The 16,191-nt window shown below is 43.4% G+C and overlaps 1 protein-coding gene across 1 annotated transcript in view; it reads left to right on the forward strand.

The window, feature by feature from the left end:
- The first annotated feature begins 228 nt into the window (after positions 1 to 228).
- Positions 229 to 16,191, forward strand: part of Brat (brain tumor) — a 90,528-nt gene continuing 74,565 nt past the window's right edge. Inside the window, exon 1 of the mRNA XM_070661504.1 lies at positions 229 to 434. The gene's annotated coding sequence lies outside the window, so the exon portion shown is untranslated. The remainder of the gene's footprint in view (positions 435 to 16,191) is intronic.

Genomic DNA, 16,191 nt, shown 5'->3' on the forward strand with positions numbered 1-16,191 from the left:
ATCCCCGCCTCGCGAACGTCGCCTCGTCGACTGCTTCGTCGACTGGCGTCAGCGCCGTCAACGTCGTCGTCGGCGTCGTCGTCGTAGTGGTCCTCGCGAGTCGACCTAAGTCCCGGCGACCAAACTCCCGCGAGCAAAGTTCCACGGATGTGAAGCCCGCGGCTGCTATCCGCGCGTGTCTCGCGCGTGTCGCGAAATCTCGCGCGCTTCGCTCGCTCGCGAACCGGAAGTGTACGCGAGAGTACGACCGCCGGTCCAGTGTTATTGTTCTACAGCTGTTAACGAGTGTTTTTCATTATAGCGATAAGCGTATTGTCGAAGATCCAGGTCGATCTCCAACGGATTCTGGAGGCGATTCGCGCACCCGGCGGGAGCCCGTATCTCCGTCACGTGGCGAATGTGACGAAAACGCGTCGTCGCATGGCTGATTCGAGGTAAAGATTTAGATTTAATTTTGTGTATACTTGTACACTCATTTTTTTTCGCCGTAATTTTGCAAATAAAATTTTTCCAACGTTCTCTTTAAAGCTGAAAGTTTTAAAGAAATTTTGTACATTCCTAAACGGCAAGCCTCTTTAAAAATTCCCGTAAGTAATTTGACGCTCATCGATACACATGACACCGAAGTAAGTCGCATCGCCAAAGTATCGCCATAAAAGGACAGTTTGCCGACGCGAATGACTTGCTACAGGAAATTCCGATCCCAAGAGGAAAGAATAAATTACGTTTCTTTTTTCCTCCCTGACCAACTGGCCCGAGTTATCTGAAACCTCGGGACGAATATTATATTCACTCGCGTCGCCTTCTTACTTGCACGTCTACGTCCGATACGTCTCTGCCTGAACCCTCATCCCCGCTGGTATCTCGACGTAGTGTAACCAGATGCACTTGGGACGAGCTATTAATATGAGAGCCCTATTTCGGTCTGTGGTGTGTTTACAAGCTCGAGCTTGCCCCGTGAAACGGAAGTACGGCGGATTCGCTTTTACGTACGGCGCGTTGGAAAGTCGCGTTTAACTAAGTGCATGGTTGCCCGTCGCAATTTCCCTGAATTAATTAGATCGCGTATGCCGCGTCGGCGAGCCGCGAAGTTACATAGAAAGCGCATGCCAATCACCGTGTCGCCAACCGAAAGAAAAAGCGTCGAGGAAAAAGATGTCGCGCTAAGAAAAGATCGTGCCACGCGGCAATTAGGGCAGCTTCCTGATTTGGATAACGATACGCGAGTAATGACACCCAGCGGCGTTTCCTGCGGAATTAAAGGCCACCAGTTGCGAGTGATGGTGGAATAATAATTAATCGCGAACAGATAAATATAAAAAGTAACAAATAAAACTGACGTTGATTATACTCTTTCATGTCACGTGTGTAAATGCGCGGAAGTTGTAAAGTACGTTCGCATTTATTTCGGAGCTTAATAAAAATTATGCAAACAAGAGGTCGTCGGCGTACTTGGAAATTTAATATTGCGTTACATTTATTTATAAGTATACGTCGTAGCATTAAGAGCTAATGCTGAATGTTTGCTAAGCGACGCGATTCTCAGAACTTTGTGGAAACATCTCTCGTATAAGCGCGTATTTTGGCATTCCCGGCGCTATCAATAAAACGTTCCAGTTTCCCAAAAAGTTTCCTCAACCTAAAAGGTGTTATTCCAAAGATATCACATTTTCTGCGCGCAAGCTAACTAAAAATGAATTAACCGCGGAGAATTCAGAATTCAAAGGTAAAATTAATTTGACGATATTTGGACGTAGATAATGATCGATAAAATATGAACATAAGATCGCGTCGTATCGCGTGCTTATGGAAGCGATGGGACTTGGTTGCCGATTGCCACAAAGTCCCTTTCCTCCTCGTTCTCTCTGCATTCGCGACCCAAAGATGCCGAGTACGTCGTTGCGTAATGCTCAGCGGAGGAGAAAGTCGGCCTTACGAGGACTGCGGGGCTCGTGCACGTGGAGCAGCCGCTGGTTCTGTAACCGCGATCACCGAGCGTTACACAAAGCGCAGATTTCCATCGCACTTTCGACGAATAAAACATTCGGCGCACGGTTGCATTATCTCGCCCCGCTTATCTTCGGCGTCGAGCGCTCGGAAAATACGCGATCTACACTTTGACGTGCGCCTTGTTGATTTTCCCCGCGTGGCTCAAAGTTCCGATCGTTAAAACAACAGTTTCATTTTTGCGCCGCAGCCCGGAAGTATCTACCTTGCCCGGCTCGCGCCGAACGACTAATTGTCCCACGTAAAAAGCATGCCGACGAGAGGAAATTAATTTACGATTTTTATTATTTATCTCTTTGCCGTTAAGTTGAAAGAATCTTAATTAAATTAAATTATAAATTTAATTCTAACACCGGACGAGATTAAAATTGTTTCCGTGAACTGAAGATTACAAAATTCCGTCAGCGTTACATTTAAGAATAATAACTGGCGATGTCTTGAATCGTGACACCCGGCGCGATGATCAATCGGAAACTTTCTTAGATCGCAGCAGCTATCGGCGGATGTTTCCGGGGAAATGTTAATGGAAAGGAAAAAAGGAACGCGCTTATTTGTTAAAGCAAACTTGTCGACGGAGTGCTTTTGATTCGAAGACAAAGCTCACTTTGTCTTCGCGTAATCACCGCGCCGATCCCGATACGAATGACGGCTGCAAGAAGACTGCGCTTTTCCCACGAAAGTACACTGCCAGGCGTGTCTTTTTACTGTCAGATATTCTCGCGGCCATAACGATTCCCTTGCAAAGAAGCCTTCAGTTCGAGCCGGATAGCTCGTTATGCTGTCGCGCAAAAGAAGAAACGGAAAACGGTAAAGAGTACATTTTCCCGCGTAGCTCCACTCCGAGATTTAAACAAGATATTTTATGCTGCAAAGTTACGGCAGTGTGTTACGCCAAAATAAACTTCCTCGTTATTTCGCAAGCTAAAAATCCGATAGAGCAGCACATTAAAATGTGCCGGTTAGTAAATTTGTAATTATGTGAATATCGAAGCTGCGTTGCTCAATCAAAATTTATACCTCGCATCTTTCATCGTTTTCACTCGATATTCGATATTCAAAGGGCATTGAAAGCACTTTGAAATTCTCGCATCAAAAGAAGCTGAATTTACGATTCAAAGTCATAAATTTCGACGGGAAAATAAGCGGGGAATCTATATCGTGCGTTTTCAAGCCAAGTGGGTTTTGACAAATTCAGAGTCAGTTTCTGCCTTGCGACAAAGGTCGTGAATCATTCTCTTTAAAGAAACTTCGTCGACGAATCGAGATCTCTCGACAAGAAACGATTTCGAGTATTTCGAGACAAGAATATATACAAATGTTATTTATTTCTTAGCTTTTAATGTCGCGATTCCGCACGTACGTTCGTAAATTGCTTTATTTCCGCATAAAAACCTTCGATATTTAATTCGTTAATATATCCGTGAACAACGAGCTGGCCGTCTTTGTTTCAACGTCTCGTCTATCGGGACGGTAATAGCGGTGTCATAAGATCACGCTGTAAGCCTCGCAAGAAAAATTGCATTTTCTCAAGAAACTCGGACGAATCACGTTGCCAGAGCGTCGATGGCGTAGTTCCTGTGGTCATCTTCTCTCCCTGAGGATTACGCTGCCGGTCCCCGGTTACGGGGCAACATAATAAGATTTCGCCGTGTGTTTCGCTCGCTGGCGCACGGTAAACTTCGGAGTCTCTTGAGAAAGGAACCCACCCGTTCCGTAATTACGCTCTCGATGAGTCGCTAATTCGCTGCCGACCTTACGGCTAAAATTGTTTCGACAGCAAACCTATCGCGGTCAAGACGGCGGAATATTTAATCAGTATCGACTCGATGATGTCAGAAACGCATTACCAAGTCACGAATATCAGATCCAAGGACTGAGGCTCTCTTTGCCCGACTTCAAAAGCGAACGGTCTCGCCATTAATTAAAAAAAAAAAAAACAATTTCTGATATCTCCTCGAAGAGAAATTATTTGAAAATTATCTGATCCGATGTACACTCAACGCGTTTTCTCGTGCTTCAAAGATGCAGCCGGAATGAATGCAAATTGCGACGATTCTACGAAGTCAGGAAACTGCTCAATTCATCCACTTTCACTCCTTGGATCAGAGTCTCACGACAGATTTCCGTGAATCGTGGGAGCCTGAAGAATAGACTTTATTCGAGCTCTCGGGGGTAGAAAGGATACCGCGATATCGACAGCGATCATATTTTCGAGCCCATTGACTTTCGCAATTTGACATTTCCCACATTCGGCGCGCAGCAGTTTTTGTCTCGCAACTCTGTCAACCGAGGGCCTTCGGGGTCTCGAACTACTTTGCACGTTATCGTTTATTCGGAAAATAGCCTCGCGAGGAAGACGCGCGATAAGACGACAACGTAAAAGTGCTATCGCCACGAAACGCGACACCTCGATATCTACGCGCGCGTAATAGGTATCGATGCGTTCCGCGGAAGGTGAGATATCCTCTCTTCCTTCGCCACCGTCGTGTATCTTCTCCTCTTTCAACTTTCGATCGCATTCCGTTTTATGCGTCGTCGAATCTAGGTTATCGCTTAGACGGCCATCGTCGCGCGCCTATTCTACGTCTAAGACGTACATATGTACGTGCACGTCGGAATTCCTGAAGACGCGGGGGGATAAAATTTCAGAAACCTCTAGTCACTCTATCGTTTTTCAACGACGCACTTGAACCGTCAGTCGCGCGTTCGAGCGTAATAATTAACGGGAAAAATATGCGCAGCGATATTTAGATAATTTTCGAACGAAGAGTGAAGTACTCGGCCAGAGAGAGATCCCGGAGAAGTGGTCGGAAATTTCACGCGACGATGTGAGGAACGAGAAAAACTCGGCGAAAGATTTTGCTGAATGGAGACGTCTTCGCTCTTTTACCTTCTCAGACGGTTTTTACCGGAATCGCCGTCGACGCTGACGCGCTTTTCGTACTTTACACAATCTCGCGAGATGTCTGCTCGTCTCCGTCGCTTGAATACGCTGATACGAATACGTTCGAGGAAACTTGATGTCCCGGCAGAATGCTACTCCATCGACGGGCGAATATTTCATTGGAAGAACATGCGAGAAGGGCATTACATGATTGTGCCGCCTTATAAAGTATCATCGCGCGTCGACATGTCTTTTTCAACGCTAAATGAATTTTCAAAGACACAAAATTATTAAAGAAAAAAAAAAAAAAAATTATAAATGCCATGAAGACATGTTTGAAGCTAAATAATCTCGTTTGGTTGCACGGTGGTTAAAATAATGGACCGATACCAGATCGATTGCGATACAAAGAGCTTGTTTAACTCGATGAATGCTGTTTCTCTTTATGACACAATGACTCCCGGTTATTTATATCAGATTAATATCTGCGCTCGCATTGAATCAAATTATTTGACCCGTTGGACGTACGGTTCAACTGGCCACGGATCTCTGGGATAGCGACGGTTGGTTACAGCGCGGTGAAACGGCGTGAAATGCGAGGCGCGAAGGCACGAGGAAACTTAAATTAATAAAGCAAAGCATGCGAGAGCAAGAGAGAGAAAAAGAGAAAAAGAGAGAGAGAGAGAGAGAGAAAGAGAAAGAGAGAGAGAGAGCAGCGGCCGCGTGTATTTATAGATCGTCTTGCAAGTAAGCCACTTTGGTCGCGTTCAATTACGCTTCTTCCGCGTCGTTCCGATATGCCCATTTTGGCCCAATCTCCGTTCTCCATTAACTCGATCGTTCGACAGCTCAATTTAAATCGGCGCGGTTATCGACCCGAGGAAAAAGGGTAAAAGACACCGTATAATACGAACACGCCAGCGAAAAACAGATGCGTTTTTCTCTGCGAAACGGAACGCATTCGCGAGAACTTTGCCTCTAAGCTAAGTGCGCGATCGTAAAAACATTTCTTGTAATAATTTTGCTTACAAAATACCTATTCCGCGGTTTAAATCGAACTTTTAATCTCTCCGAAATGCATTTGCATTAAAAAAAAAAAAAACTTGACATTTTATAAAATAGATTTCAAACGCAATATGCAATGTAAGTATTCGATTCGATTATTCATCTTTGCGTGGGCAAAACGTATAAGCCGGTATATTTTTTCAAATTAAAAATAAGAATTGGAAACACTCGCTATGAAAGATCTTCCGTTAAATTAGGAACGCGGGTCTTTTTGGACCCGAGCCCTACCCTGCGTGGATGCAACGAACTTGATATACTCGGTTACAACGAACGGTAGCGTCAGTGAGCTACTTGTAAACCGTGCAACCGAAGTTTAAACTATCCGCTCCTTAGGGGCTCAAGTATCCGACCGAGTGTTCAGGCCAAGTGCCGGCGGTGAGTGTATACTCGAAAGCAACTGGAAACGCAGAAAGGAAAACTTTGTTTTACGCCCTCGGCTCGTTGCTATAATTTAAAGTTCGCTTCCGCATAGATCACCGAGCGGATCCGAGCTCGAAGAAGGAATCCGTAGGATAACACGAATGTAGAACAATGTCTCGTTTTCTACGTCATTTTGCGAAGTACGTCGTTGCCCCCCGCTCCGTTTCCCGCGAAAGATTGGAAGCGAAAGCTCGGTGAACCGGTCGGAGAAAGCTCGGAGGGTTATACCGACATGAGGGAAGAAACAATATTTCAGCCGAGAGTGCATGATTAATGCCTGGTAAACTTAACTAACCGCTTCTCCACCGTCGACGAGTATATACATTATAACGAGACGGCGTCGATATAACACGAAGAACTTGCCGTCTGTACATTAGAAACAACGCCGTTTAAGAGAAACAGTTAAATCCGACGTTACAGCTTATCGATATCTAATTCGAGAGAGCTAATAGTAACTTCGATAGGAAAATTCAGTTCGTTCGGAGTACCTTCAAGCAACGTCGCAACTTTATAAAAATAAATTACTTTGTGATTACTATCTCGCAAGTTAAGAATTAATTACGACGCGTGGATTTCTGTTTGACCTTTTATTAAAAAAAAAAAAAAAATTACTATGTGTAACTATCCTAAATTAAATTACACTCCCGTGGAGCTTCACTAAAACCTTGTGGCGACGTGAAAATTTCTGGCACGACAACGAAACCACGCGCCACCTGCGAGTCGGTGTAACCGAGTAATGTGATACACCGGTAATGATAAATTCGCGATTTAATGATAACAGCAAGTGGCAGTTTACGTCACGATAAAAACCAATTAACTTCGCTGAACACCAACCGGACCCAAATAAACTGTCGTCCTGCGTTGGCAAAGGGTACCGGCTATTAACGCGAGGCGTTAATTAATTAATTTCGTAAAGGTCGGCTGCTTCGTTTTGCGGTGATATCACAACGTCGCGCTTAAACTGGCTACCTGCGATTTCACAATCGTGATCTCGATCCCACGTAAGTTGCACAATCGACCCGCTCTCCTTCTCTTTCTCGTGAAACGGAGAAAGGATTTTAATACCGTCTTATTGCCGTACATTAGATTTAGATATCTGTTACGCAAATCAAATTTAATGCGGCGGGAAATCGAGATATCCAGAATTTCATTTTTATTCCGCGGGAGCAGCTCGCATCGTTCACGGTTAAACTCCCAAGAAGTGAAACTCAGCGAGACGCAATGCTCCATCGTGATTACTCCCGGCAAACGATGGCATTTAATCTTTGCGTGAAATCGAAGAAGCTTGTAAAGCAAATCGCGTCCGAGGTCTCGCTCGCGGGATACCGCCCGGCGAACTCGCGTAAAGGAGATGCGAGAGGAAAGAAAACAACGAATAGACATTGACTCCCTCCGTAGATCTGGAAGGCTTTTACCTCCTTCGATGTTCGCAACATTCTCATTAATTGCACATTGAGTTCTAATGCGTCCCTCGTGTTCAGCCACTTTCAATTCAATTTAGATTTTTATTTACTCACCCGTCAGAATTTGCAAAAAATCTTGCTTTTTTAAAATCGAAACTCATGAAATGTTTAAAAGACTAAATATCCATTATACAATATTTCGCGGTGCGTAGTGGCGTAAACAAAATTAGAAAATACCGGACTTGGTTAGTTGCCAATATTGACTTCTAGAAATAAACGTTGGGTTATCGTGTTGTAGAAAAGCAATTAAAGAGAAGTAGCTGCGAGACGGAGAACGGAGCTATAAGAATGAAAGACGATGTGGAAGCTCATGTCGAAGTGAAGTAGCGAAATGATTTATCAAGGAGTTTTCGAAAAGACGCACGAACCGAGAAGGAAGTATTTTTACAACATTATACGAGCGGAAAATAACGTCCTTTCGAAAATGTCATTAATACAACATTTAGATAAATCAAGCCTTATACACATAAACACTGTAATTTGTGTTAAATAAACATTGTATCAACTTTATCTACAGATTCATCGAATCTAAATCACTTATTCCGTATTATATAAACTTGATTTCGCCAATGCATTCGGTTGTAATAAATAAATCAAATTTAACTCACCGATTTGCTTCATCATGCGCCGCCAAGTCATCGTGTGAAGTACAGAATCGTTGCCGTCACATGTCGCCGGAAGAATTTCGCAAATAAATACGAAATGTGCAGACAGATCCGTCGTACGACGGGATACCAGGCTCTCCGAGAAAGCCGCGGACGAAATTGCATTATGTCGTCCGAGAGATCGTATCCAACTTTCGGTCCCTCGGAGGGTGTCGGAGATTCACACCTGAAAGACGGTGACGTTACCAATTTAATATCCAATTACATGCGCCGTGTCTATATCGTATATTATTAACCGCGAATTATGTCAGCGGAGGGACACGAAAATCAAAATTAAAGTTGAAAATAAAAACTCGTAAGATCGCATGACGAATTCCGCGAGATTTCCTATTACTTCCTATCGAATCGTGCGAAAATTAATGCAAGGCTTAACTTTTATTTTTTTTTTATTTTAATTACGAGATATTATTTTTCCGCGTGTAATAAATACATACTTTTGTCAAAACTCAATGTAACTACTTCTCGGTCAGGTATGAACTGATCTCCGCTACGTACGTGTTACTCGTTCGTCTGTAGAGGAATGTAAAAATCGTAACAACTACAGCGCGCAAAACCCTTCATCATTCGCGCTTTATATTGTTTATAATCTCGCTCACTGTCTCTACGAAAGTTAAACGCATTACAAAGGAATTTAAAGCTTTAAATATTATATCAAATTTTGTTTTTTTTTTCAATTTATCACAAATCTATAAAACTGGATACGTCGCGGTGCTCATCGATTGAACTGATCATTTGTAATTAACAATACAGAAAAGTATTAAGTACGAATTAGTAGAATATGAAAGTCTGGCGCACAGTTTGGCGTACTGTGTTGTACTGCATATTTTATTTATTTTTCTAATGCAAACGTACGTAAATGTCGGATAGCTTGCACCGAAAGAGCGTGTAAATTACTAGCTGGATGCAAAGTGCGAGCATGTAAGTCCCGTTCGCATCGTAAACACGTCGCGGTATAGCACAGGTGGACACCACACGTGTGTCCGAGTGATGTCATTCATTATGCTGACTCCACCAGTGATCCTTCCATGTTTGGCCTTTTGCAATGGTGAACGTGCCCGCGGGATAGATTAGTCTCGCGTTGACGTCAATACGCGAACAAATTTTTTTTTTTTACATTGATTCAAAAAGTACGTCCGTGACTTATTTCGCTCAAGGTATGTAACGCGTAAATTTTTTATTTATACCTACGGTTAATTAAAAAATGTATTTATAGCCGCATGCTGTCATTTCGTATCATTACTATGATAATGACGTACTTAACGCGGTTTATTCGAGCTGGAAGATCTTTAATCTAATTAACACTTCCTCATCAAAAAAGATTGAAACTAAATTTTTAACAAGTATCTGCAGTCAATTTATGGCAAATACTTTTTTAATAACTTAATGCAGGATAATGGAAAAAAAAGTGCGCAAGTGGATTGGTCATTACAACAGGCACAGTTGGCAATTTTTTTTTTTTATAAAAGTTTAAAATTCCACTAAAGGGAGGAAGAGATTTAAAACACCACATGGATTCGTGTCGTAATCCACAGGGTGAATCGTCGCTCGTGTAAGTTTAAACGTATGCGTTGGGAGCAAGGTAAAAATCCACAAAAAAAAAGAAAAAAAAGAAATAAACCTTTGAAAAACGTTCTGGAAACCATATCGAATACGTGAACGGGATTACGATTTACGCTACAATCCGAGATACAGGAAGAGGTCCGACAAATCTCGCGCATTCTTCTAGGTCGTGCATCAACGCCACTATCAAAAATCCATCGCGATTTATGAACGTGGCGTATCCGCCAAATGGATACAGACATAGATGCGCGCAGAGGTGTGCATAGATCTATCTTTCTGTCTCTCTCTTTTTTTTCGTTTTTTTTTTACCGCTGCAAGCATACACAAGCAGTTGATTTATTCCGCGGCCGTGTTGGTTGCCGCGCGCGTCCATGACACACATGAAAATCCATCGTCGTGCCGGATCCCGGGCGATGCGTTCGAGCGATGAGGTACGAGTCGGAATGCCGCGGTCCATCCACGCCTATTGGGATTCCGAACTTAACCATCCGCCACCCGAGAGAATGTTTCCTCCATCAGCTCCTCGTTTCTCGCGGCCGGACCTCGCCGCTTTCGGCGTATCAATTTTTTTTTCTGCGAAATTGTCTAATAGGCGCGGTGCTGGCATAACTTAGCCATGCGTAATTAATGTACGTATCGCGTAGAAGATCCGCCCGTTTCGATAAACGGTAATCAACAATTGGCGCGGCGGCCAGCGTATTTTTCGCTCGCGCACACGTATCGATGCCTATACGGCGCGGCGGACTGTCGCGTCGTGTCGTCTCGCGGCCAGGGTCAACCACTTGTAGAATCCTGGCAAGCGACTATGTGGCTCGTGCCATTCGACCGGATACCGTGCCAAAATCTCGCGCGATTACGGCCTTTGTTCTGCCGTCAACGACCCCTTCGAACTGCCAGCCAGTGCCGCTCTTATATTACATCAGCGGTTCTCTCTGACGGATGCTGCGAATACGAAACGAAGCTGCGCTGAGAGAAAAATACTGACTTTGTATTTTGATAAAGCGTATCATTTAACAGATGATGACGGCCAAAGATTGCTTAAATCGTCTCGATCAGCCACGCATAGTAATTACAGAAACATGCATCGTTCCCGATTGCCGTAGTCGATCCGGAGCACGCACGCCTCGTCGTGCGTAATATGCGTGCGTGTTGCGTGATCCATGTGTAGACGTACGTATATACGAGCGGTGCACACGCAAGCCTAAACAACGCGAGCGCCGCCGCATTGCGGAAATTCCAGGATCGCATATATTACTGATGTTAATTCATTCCCTTTATACGTATCTGGCCATGTGTGCGCTCGCGTGCATTTACATGCGCCATGCATAAAAGAGTCTTGTATCCATTACTTTCGACTTCGGATTCTTTACCAAGATTGAAGCAAACTTCATGCGAAATGTCGCTTCGAGCACGTCACATTTCGGAGCAATTTTTTTTTTTTTTATTTAAAGAAAACGCAGACTCCCGCAGGGATTGCGTCTATCGATCGCAGCAAAATGGCAAAGCAACCGGGAAATTAGCTTCCTTTCGTTACTGTATGTCCATGCTGCACGCGGCATGCATATATCAACGTCGCCATACGCGAGAGATAAATCGAATGTTACGTCGGTCATCAGCGACACAGCAATATTCTTCAACCGTCAACGGAATTTTCGCACTTTCATCGTGATGTAATTAATCCCTCCTTCGGTAGATTACGATCGATGTAATTGAACCGCGTACGGAGATCACGCTCGCGAGCAATGGACCGCGTCGGCGTAATTAGTTGCGTGCAAATCACGTGGGTAGATTTTATAACCGTGAATAAGCAACAGGCTTTAATTTCGAGATCCGCCGGAGTCTTTGAGCGCGACAGAGAGCGGCAAGCTTCTTTCTCGGTTGTAGGATAATCCGGAACGATAAGTTTTCGATAAAGAGGCGGGAAATCCTGACCGAGAAGAATCTCTTTGTTTCTTAAGGAACAGAACTGAAGAGATATCCGTTTCCTTCTCGCGCGCATCTCTTCGAATAATTAAAATCTATAAACCTTTGAATTTAATAGGTTGAATGCGCGAATGGCGATTAAAATCATCCTTAAGATAAACTTGCGAGGAATCTTATAAAAAAAGAGGGACGGATACAAATCTGTACTGAAGTGTAACGTTAATTAAGACGTAAGAGCAATACTTAACTTGCGAGTAATGTGAATCAATTCGATTAATTAAATTGATCTACAATTATAATTCCACGCATAATATCGGCGTATTAGTCGTACGTTTAATATAAAATTCATGACGCATTATTTAAATAATGTAATAGAATGATAAATATCACGTGCCTGACGCCTTCAATATTAATATTAATATAATTCTTTAACATTAGATATTATTTCTTTTAGTATTTAGAAATGTTGATTTTGTTTCCTGCTCCAAGAGTTACAAAGGATCAGAAAAATTGATTATATTGAAACGTTGAATATTAAAATGTTTCGTTGCAAAATAAATTTTATTTGCAACTTCCATACCTTCGCTAATTCATTATTTGTTTTCGAAAAATGTTTACATGGTGGAGTACCGATTTTTGGGTCACCGCTAAACATCTTTATTGCTATGGCTCGGCAATTTGAAAAGCGCCCGCAGGTATTCGAGATATCATCTAAAATTATTTAGAGATTAAAGGATAAAATATTCGACTCGATGCTATGTCCGATATTAGAAATTCCAGCGCGCAGACGTCCCTAGATACCATCATTTATGTGCTATCCTCTGCATGTATTCCCATTTGAAATCGCAGCCGAGCTATCGGGAAGAAATTCCTGTTACAATGTTGCTATTTTAAGTTGCAATTTAAATGCACGTTCCCAGTTACCGTGGCGGCGGCTCCCATGGAAAAAAAAACCCCCCACGTGAAAATTCTAAATTCCGCAAGACAGCGAGACGCGCACGAGGGAAACAGAACACATTGTAAACGTATCGCCTCTATTACCGGGTTATCGGGCCGTATTAGCATTGTCGTCGTATCTGAACAAGTTCACAAAGATAGCCGGGGGTTTTCGCGGGGAGGTTTACATTTCGGGCAAATCGAATCGGAAATCTCACGCCGCAAGCAGCGTTCTATCGCGAAGTACAAAGACGCAATCAGCGGCCACTTCCCGATTTTAATTCTCCCGGATAATATCGAGTGACGGATTGGTCTCATATTTTATAGAATTTGGGTGGTCGGTAAAAAACGAGCGCGAATTACGAAGAAGTCCGGCCGCTCTCTTCTCGAGGAAGAGAGAAAGAGAAAGAAAGACGCTCGCGCCGCTGCGTCTTTGCATTCTTCGCCGTTCCATCGGCACGGAACCGCCATGTCCGGAGAAAAGAGAGGACGACGACGAAGGTGGCAGGTAAACCAGTTTGTCCGAGCCCCGCCGGGACCCTCGGCTCGGGTCGAGGTCCCTCAAGATGCCCTTCGTTTGAGAATTCCCAGGCCCAGGTTCAGTCCGGTGTACCTTGCCCTGCGTCTAACGGTCTGTCTATTGTCCTCTTTGAGGTCCACACGCTCGCGCCTAATCGCGATTTGGGCACTCGTGCATCCTCGTCTCAATCACTCGCATCATCGACAAGGTACAGATGCAATAATTTCTCCTTCACGTGTACGCTAAGCCACGAAGAGACAGATAGACGGCATAATAATAATTATTCGCCTCAAAATATTTTTTTTTTAATTCCTAAATATAAAATAAATTGAAAATGGAAATTAACACATCAAACAATCGAATTTTTATAAATAATTTTCAGTTACAAGAATTTATCTACAGAGTTTATACTCTATCATAAATTTAAAATTACATAATAATCTGTCGATGATGCGAGGGGAAAAAACAAATCATTTTAACGTATTGGCGCGAGTACGATCGGATTTACTCAGACTACTGTTGAAAATGTGCCTGGCGAGTGGCCGAGGAGAGACTACCTGGAACTAGGGAAGCTTTTTCTTCGAATTGCGACTATCAAAAGACGTATTCGTACAAGGCAGTTCGAACGGAATGCAGCCGGCGGGATGCAACGTTGCACGGCCGCAGTTGCTACAGGCGACGAGACGTATCGCGAGATACATAATGGTTGCCCTGGCCAGGAAAGAAGGCGGATGGAAACGACGGAGAAGGCGAAGCTGGATGCAGCGTGAGAGGTGTAGCGCGAGATGAAAGGAAAATGACAGGTATAAATGGCAAATATGCCGATACAAAAAGTTCCACGGGCCACGAGAGCTCGAGAAATCGTGATGAAGACAAAAAAGGAATCGTGACGTAATAAAAAGAAATCTAGAGTGATGAAAATACATTACATTTCCTTCAACTGTAGAGCTGTTGTAAAAATCTAAAATGTAAAGGAAAGAAAAAAAAAAAAAAAAAAAGAAATATTCGCGACAGTTCGCGGTAAAACTCAACGTTTATAAAATTAAAAACCCATTCGAAACGAGGTAAAGTAAAACAAACTACACCCGAGAAGAAGCAAGAGCGTGCAAACAGCGACGCAGACAAAACATATCGATAATTGCAAGCGGAAGAAGTAACCTCATAAAGAGAATCACGGGTACAGGAAGAAAGAGAGACAAGCAAAAGGAAACTGCGCGGGGCAGAAAGAAGTGGAAAGACACTGAGAAGAGAAGGCGACCGTCTGAAAGGAACGAAGAGACAGGATGGCTCGCATGGCTCCTCCATTCCAGTGAAAAGGACGAAAAGGATAAGTGGAAGCGCAAACGTGCGGGCTGGTGAGAGAAGAACGACGAATGGCAAAGGAAGGCGAGGGAAAGGGGCGACAAAGAGGGGAGGGAAAAAGGGGGATGGCGAGGGAGGGAGGAAGGAAAAGGGAAGAGGACGGGTCGTCGGCTCCCCCGCGTCCCTGGGAGACTTCCAGGAGAGGGACCTACGCGATCCTGTAGTCTTCACGAGCTTCCCTTGCTTCTCGGCATGGGCAACATACAAGGAGAGCGCAGGCTTGGCATGGGCATCGCGGTCTCTAACATTGTGTTGTTATACACCTTATACGGCAATGCACCATACATCACGGTGGCGAGTCGCTCGATCTTGCCAAGAACCGAGACTTATCTCAGGCTCGACACTGTCGTTCGCTTTCAAAATACGTGTCTGGGGTACCTAATTCGATTGAACGAGTGCTCGTTGTGCCATAAAGTCACGAATATTCATGTTTCAATGGTTAGCGCAAAAAAATAAAGACAATCAAAGAGAAATGTTCACCCCTTTCAAATAAACTTGAAGAGTCACCGGAATTCACTTCCGAATGTTCCGTGCTCATCGTTATGCGGAATTAATATTCATTAACGCTCATTATTCCGGTCGTTCTAGATCTATCAACGCGACTCTTTAATTACGACGAATTTAATTTATATTGTACGTCATCGTTATGCGTGTGGAATAAAATTGCAGCAAAAAGTCATTTACAGCATTACCTGTATGCTCTACAGGTTTGTTACTGTTACAATAGCGATCAACGCGCTGGGAAAGTTTTCACATTAGTATAATAATTAATATTTTAATCAACGCAAAGTTGACACATAAGTATTTGTTTATTCATAAACTATCGCCTTTTGAATCGTTTTCCTAAATATTTAATGCATCGCTAGTACTTCTACGTTCCGTTTTTTTTTTTTTTTTTCTATCAGTGAAAACGTAATTTATAAGCCGAAGAATGCACTGCGATCTTAACGTTCCATCGCGTAGCCATCTTCGCCAAGGTCGAAACCAGTTTGACCATCTTCCGAAAGAAAAGTAGCATCGTCAGAGCGAGACTTTTCCATAACCAGTTTTACTTGGCCCAGATACTCGCGCCAATATATGTCGTTTCCGATCTAAATTACGCGATCCTTTTGAGAGTTTGTCCTCGCGACTCGGAATAATTTGCAAACAAGAACTGCAACCCACTAATAAATATTAATAAAATTATCTCTAATCTATTTTTCATTATTCACGCCAAAATTCGCAAATATGGTGTTCACGTTACATCACTCACATTCGATTTCGTCATTTATCTGCCTGCGCCCTTCGCCCTTCGCACTTTCCAATTTGTCAATCTGTCACCGGGAAACAAATGTCCCGTTAATTTTCACGGATCAAAGGCAGCTAGACAATTCATTAATATCTCGC

The sequence above is a fragment of the Cardiocondyla obscurior genome, linkage group LG01 (genome assembly GCF_019399895.1).
Source record: "Cardiocondyla obscurior isolate alpha-2009 linkage group LG01, Cobs3.1, whole genome shotgun sequence".
Taxonomy (NCBI): Eukaryota; Metazoa; Arthropoda; class Insecta; order Hymenoptera; family Formicidae; genus Cardiocondyla; species Cardiocondyla obscurior.